Source organism: Bidens hawaiensis, unplaced genomic scaffold (genome assembly GCF_021521415.1).
Source record: "Bidens hawaiensis isolate Kalapana, Puna unplaced genomic scaffold, B.hawaiensis_p1.1 tig00004539_1, whole genome shotgun sequence".
Classification (NCBI taxonomy): domain Eukaryota; kingdom Viridiplantae; phylum Streptophyta; class Magnoliopsida; order Asterales; family Asteraceae; genus Bidens; species Bidens hawaiensis.
In genome coordinates this window covers 1,232,217-1,239,028 of record NW_027491276.1, presented here as the reverse complement: position 1 = coordinate 1,239,028, position 6,812 = coordinate 1,232,217, and positions in this window count along the sequence as shown.

The window sequence follows — 6,812 nt, the reverse complement described above, 5'->3', positions numbered from 1 at the left end:
GGGAATCCTGACTTATTTTCAAGACTTGAAGTTGCAGAGGAAAAATTATAGGATTTGAACTCCAACATGCCAGTATTGGGGAAGGAAGCTACATCAGCAATGGCTGCAGTTGAAGCTCAACGAGATTATATGGCATTACAGAGACTTATTTCCATGGTATAGGTATTCCACTCAACGATTTGTATAAATTTTACACCTCATCTTCAACATGTCAGGTTTGTTTTCTTTCTTTTGTATTATTAAAAGGCAATTCACATTCGTTTTCTTTCTTTAAATTGGCTTACGTAACTTTTGTTGCGGGTATATATATGGGTGGGAAGTATGTTAGTATTAGGCATTTTTTAGGCAAATGATTTTATGTCTACAAAATATGTGTTCCTGACGTCCTGCTTGCGGTGCGCGCATATAATGTATATATGTGTGAACCCTCGGGTGGGCAAAAGTAAAATTGCACTAATTTTGATGTTATTTTATTAATCTCGTGAAAATAACGTTAAAAGTGGCGGAAGGTTAATCAGACATCATGTGGTGGCGTTGATAGCCGAAAGACAAGGGCACATGCACCGATCAACCGGTCTCCCGATGATTGAGTGCTATGTGCCTTATGTCCAAGGCTTGATGCAAAACTACTATCGAGCCGGGGGTCTCACCGGAAGCAGCCTCTCTATCCCTATGGGATAGAGGTAAGGCTGTCTACATCTTACCCTCCTCAGACTCTACCATAGCATTGCTATTGGTGGGATATACTGAGTACGATGACGATGATGATGATGATGAAAATATGTGTTCCTGCTTCTTCTGATGCATTTCAGGCCATGTTTGATGGCGGTTATAGGGTTAGTCACAATTAATTCACATCGATTTATAAACATATCCTGAATTTTATTTTTACTTCCTTTATTTAAATTTTGTGTTTTGACTTTTTATGTGAATGACATAAAACAGAAATGCGTTAATAAATAGTTTTTTTTTACATTCATGATAAGTTCCAGTTCCATCTCTACTCGGTATCACCAAAAACCAACCGGCCATAAGCCAATAAAGACCGATCAACCCGGTTAAACAGCTGAACCTACCCAGAATTAGTGGGTGCAAGAAACCAAAAATCAAAACAAAAAAAAAAGATCCGAAGAGTTGGTTTTATATTTTTGTAAAAAATGAACTAATGGTTCAGTTTTGGTTTTGCATATAATAAAAACAGAAAAAACCGAATTGAATTTCTAGATTTTTATTTAAGTAATTTATAAGATTTTAATAAATATGTAAATCAAATACTTTTGGTCAAATGTATAATAGTTTCTTACTTAACAATTAACAAAATTATTTATACCTAAATTAATTATTTTTGGCCAACTTTCTTTTTGGCCTAAAATTTTCAAGCTCAAATGGCAAAAACCGAAACCGAACCGAAAACAAAGCAAAACTAAAAAACCAAAACCGAACCGAAACCAAAGCGAAAATCGGAAAACCGAAACCGAAAAACCAAAACCAAACGGTTTCAAAAATCCAAAAACCGAAGTTTTAGTTTTTGGTTTGGGTTTAGCCCAAAAGTGCAACAAATCGCATCACGCACACCCCTACCCCGAACTGCTTCTTAATAAACTTTATTCACAATCAATATTACAACTTATTCGGTTTAGTAATGGTGAGTACAAATGGTTTACGATCGTCAAAGCAGCACGGGATTACGAAACCGTTGTCGTTAGTGGGACCGTATGATACAGATTTACATTTACTAAGAAATACGTCATGCATTAAAATTCATATAACTTATAATATGTAATGATGGTAAACTATTAAAAAAATCAATACAAATAGAAATAAATCTTAGTTACATATATGAGTTGCAATTTTAAAATGAATTGTGTAACACACCAAACGCATCACGCGGGACTGATATATTTAGTAAAGTCATCAACTACAAAAAAAAAAGTTAAAAAAAAAACAACAAACAAAAACTTGTGTTGCGATGGTGACCGTACACAAATTTGGTCGGTATTAGGTTACAACACCAAATTTAAACCAAAAAATAAATTAATCAACAAACCTGTAACATCCCAAAAATAAAAATAAAAAAACATGTTGCGAACCGACACGTACTCGACCGATATCAACGGTGATTCCATTAGAAAAAAAAACTATGTATCGCGGTTGCGAAGCAACGCGAATTCAAGCATAAATATAACAAATATAATATTTAAACCAAAAAAACCAAAAAATTATTTGACGCGACCTAGCCATGTCCAGTCACATGGATCAATGGTGTGCTTACGACACACGACATTGAACATGACCTAACCTTGTAACTCTTTTTACAACAGTCTAGACGATGAAGAATTGTGGTCGAATAATGTTGATGATGAAATTGAGGTGTGATAAGCCTATGACTAAAACTAATCTCATCACGATGCAAGCGATTAATACCCAAATTTATAATGTTTAATTAATTATTATGTTTGTGGCTGATATTTTATTATTTTGTTTTAGTTTATTGCGCTGAAACAATTTTTTTTGGAAGTGTATGATAATTTTAATGTTAAATTATCCCTCCTATGACATATATAAGGCTTATGATATAGATAGACCGGAATGATGTTACTAACTCAAAAACTTAAATAAGAATAAAAAGCAATTAACGTAATAAATTTTCATAAAATATTACACAAAAAAGAAAACTAACATAAGTATTACACTATATCACAAAATGATTGATAGATTAACATAAACAAATATCGCGTTACAAATTTTCACTTCCGCAGCATCGCGCGGGTCTCATACTAGTGTATGTGTGTGTGTGTATATATATATATATATATATATATATAGGGTAAGGATCTTAAGAGAACCCTTGGCAAATTGAGAACTTTGAGAACTATTTTAGACCACTTAAAAAATCTCTATAAAAATATTTAAAAAGTTATAAAACAAGAAAAAAATGAAAATTTTAAAAAAGTAAAAAAAACTAAAATTCTTATATTTCATTCCGGTTTCATTAAAAAAACCGAAAAAAAGTTTTTTTTTTAATTCGTATTATACCTATACACATATGTATACTTTCACTTCCGGCCCTAGCTGCCACCTCCACCATCATCTACCTTAGCATGCTTATTTCTTCAAGATTTGATAGTCTATTCACCATTATTGTAATTATTCTATCATTACTAGTTTGTTGTTGAGTAAAGTTTGTAGAAGATATAGATTTATGAATGTGTTTTTTGATTTTTTGTTAAAATTGTACAATTATTACTAGTTTGTTGTTGATAAAATTTGTAGAAGGTTTATGAATGTTTGTTGTTTGATTATTGTTAAAATTGTACAATTATTACTAGTTTGTTGTTGAATAAAGTTTAAAAAAAATCGGTTTATTTAATTTTTCGTTTATTATAGCAGTCTGCAGACGTTAAAAAACAAATAGTCTTCTTGTTGCAGACTGCAGAGGTTTGGCCCACCTCTTCTGCTGCAGATATGGTCCGCAGAGTGCAGGCATTTTACCTCTTAGAAAACAAACAGCAACTTAATCTCTAGTTTACGCAATGTAAACATACGTACATTATCATTTACCTTAAATTATACACATATATATAAAAAAACATATGTGTACATATATGTACACATTATACATATACGTAGAATTTAGCTAGCTGAGAATTTTATTTTTTCCTTTTTTTTAATAAACCGGGATGATAATTAAGAGTTTTGGTTTTTTTACTTTTTTTATTTTTAGGTTTTTTGTGGTCCAAAATGGTTCTCATAGTTCTCAATTCCCAAAAAGTTCTCACAATACTGATCGTATATATATATATATAAGGTTAAAATGAAAACCCATTTTAGTTGTGAAAACCTGCGAAAACCCTATGTAACATCGTTTTTTTTTTGTTACATGTAATATATGTTGTAACATTTCATACAAATCATCGAAACATCAAAAAAAAATGTTTTGCTATTTTTTAACATTTTTTTACTTATTTTTATATATGTTTTCAGGAGAGAGAAAAAGTTATATTTATATTTACATTTTTATTCATTTTAACTGTGGACCATAAGATTTAAACATTAACTAAAAACATGTGGTTGAGAATGAGTTTCTAGAATTTTCACAAAAGTGAGTTTTCATTTTATACTTAGCTATATATATATATATATATATATATATATATATATATATATATATATATATATATAAATGGGTCGAGTTTTCGGATTTGATAATTAACGAATGTTACACCGGTGAATTCTGATTCCTATTGACTAAAAAACAGTCGTTGAGTTGGTGATCGGTTATTGGTTTTTTGGTGGGTTGGGGCAGATTGCGCCTCCCACCCATATAAATAGTTAACTAAGATTTAGTTATATGGGTTATTTAAATGGTTGCATATATTCAGGTGGTGGTGATTCATGGGTGGATGGTGGTGATTGGTGGATGCTGAAATAAGGAGTAATAACCATCATTGTCGATGTTTAAACATGAATAAAAAAATATATGTAAAAAGATTGGTATAGGGAAGAAAAGCTGAAGCACCAGACTCAAATATACATTGGTGGTGGTGGGTGGGGTGGAGTCACTTTAACTTTAGGTATTTTAATATGTGGTTTGGGCTATTTCAGGTCTTGTCACGTTGCATATATACTTTTGACTCGTGATTTCAACTCTAACCATCATATCAAGCACCCACATGAATCAAAAACTTTAGAGGGCCAATAATGTTTGCTTGAAACCATTAACTTGTTTAATTCGTTAAGTACTTGAGTGTTTATTTGTGTGCATTTCCGTTTAGTACATGTGTGATTTGATTAAATAAATGCTTGTTTTGTTTGTCTCAGCTAGTCATGTTAGGTTGTTTTCTGGACGACCATAAATTGAGTTTTCTTTCCATATGTCATTAAACAACGCAACCTTGTGGATGATCGATGCACTTAAACTATTCTAATGCCGGAGTGAAGAGATAGGTCCCAGCAGAGACCAGTTGGTCCCGCAAGACTCACCTTGAACAGGGACGTCTGCGCAAAGGCCATCTGCTCCCGCAGGACCCACCATGCTCATAGAATCTTACGCGCAGTACGCAAGCTGTACACGCAGGGAAAGCCTCCCAATGGTGAAGTACCCCGCCTGTTCCCGCAGTTGCGGATACAAGCCATCAGGGAAGGCTACCCGCAGACAGCAGGGCTACACGCACAAGGCAATAGCTACTTCAGTAGTCACATGAAGGAATGAGCAAGGCGGGAACAATCCCGCCAAAATGAGCCAGTCCGTATGATTCTGAAAGATCTTTTGTACTATACCTACCAAGGTATGGATAGGACAGACAATCTGACCAGAACAACCCATGAGCCAATCATAGGGTGACAGCTCACCGACAACAGTACGAGGAGGAGCACCCTCTAGTACTGTTTGTCACTATTAGCCGCTGCCTACTCACCAACTCTTACTGAGGGGCGTGCGTAGCCTACAGTTGGTAGAATAGTGTTACTGTTGGCCGTAACCTATTCACCAACCAGCATGGCCTGCGTATAATCCACAGTAGGTGGGACGTGCATAATCTACAGTTGGTGGAATAGTGCAGCCGACTTTGTTACTGTTGGCCGTAACCTATCCACCAACCAGTATGGCCTATGCATAATCCACTGTTGGTAGAACAGGAATACTATTCAGCCGGCTGTACCTTCTAGGAAACCTACCTTCGGCTATAAATACTCCAACATCTTGGAATGGTAAGGGCATCTGATATCTCAATCTTATCTAGCAATCTCTTAATATACTCTTATATTCAGAGCAACCTAGTATGATTCTCACGCCGGAGGGTGGTCACAAGGAGGAACCCCCCCCTTCTCAGTGACGAGCTTACGGTGTCTGTTTTGCAGGTCTCCTGAAGAACAGCCTTTTCAGCTAGATCTCATCCGTGGGAAACATTACTTAACCCCCAGATTATCTATAATCTGTCCAGGGTTCACTTAGTGTTTCTTCATTGGCGCCATCCGTGCATAAAAGCTAGAACTAATTTAGTTTTTTTCAAATTTTCTGAAGAAATGGTTAACGTTACTCCGGTCCAAAGGCCAGTAACCGACCAAGAAACCCCGGTAACAACCCCAGCAACTGGGGGGAACACCGGCGGTTATACAATCCTTACGAACACTACCCCGACTACCCAAGCCGGGGCAAGTGCAGTAAATATTCCACTAGGGTTCACCGATACCCAGCTGGAAAAACGAAAGAGGGTCCCTCGCCAAACACTAGATCAAGTGAAGGCGTGGGCCGAAGAGCGTCAGAAAGAGTTCCAAGCTGAATTGGACGAACGCTTGCGTTCAGTTCAACAGGCTGACGAATTCGGCAGTACTCGCCAACACCTCATTATGAACAGCGAGGATGAGTACTCGGACGACGAGAGGGAGTAGTCCGATACCGACGCAAACCCTCGCCATAAGGCGAAAGGGAAGCGTAAGGAAACGGACTCCCAGCCAAAAAGGAATTTTGGGGAAGCCTTTAAACCAACAAATGCGGAGAGAAACCCGCGTGACTTCTCCAAAACCTTTAGACCAACTGCTACGAATGCAGGAAAGTCAAAATTTGCAAGGGACATTGCGGAAGCAATTGCCCCGAGAAGTGCCAAACAAATGTCCAACATTGGCACTTATGATGGTCTATCCGACCCAGACGACCATTTGAACAGGTTCATTGCAGGGGCTACCGTCAGTAACTGGACGGAACCCACGTGGTGTTACATGTTCCAGATGACTCTGGTCGGAGCAGCCAGGGCATGGTTTGATCGTTTACCGGTCCACCACATATATGACTGGGCGGACTTTCAGAACAAGTT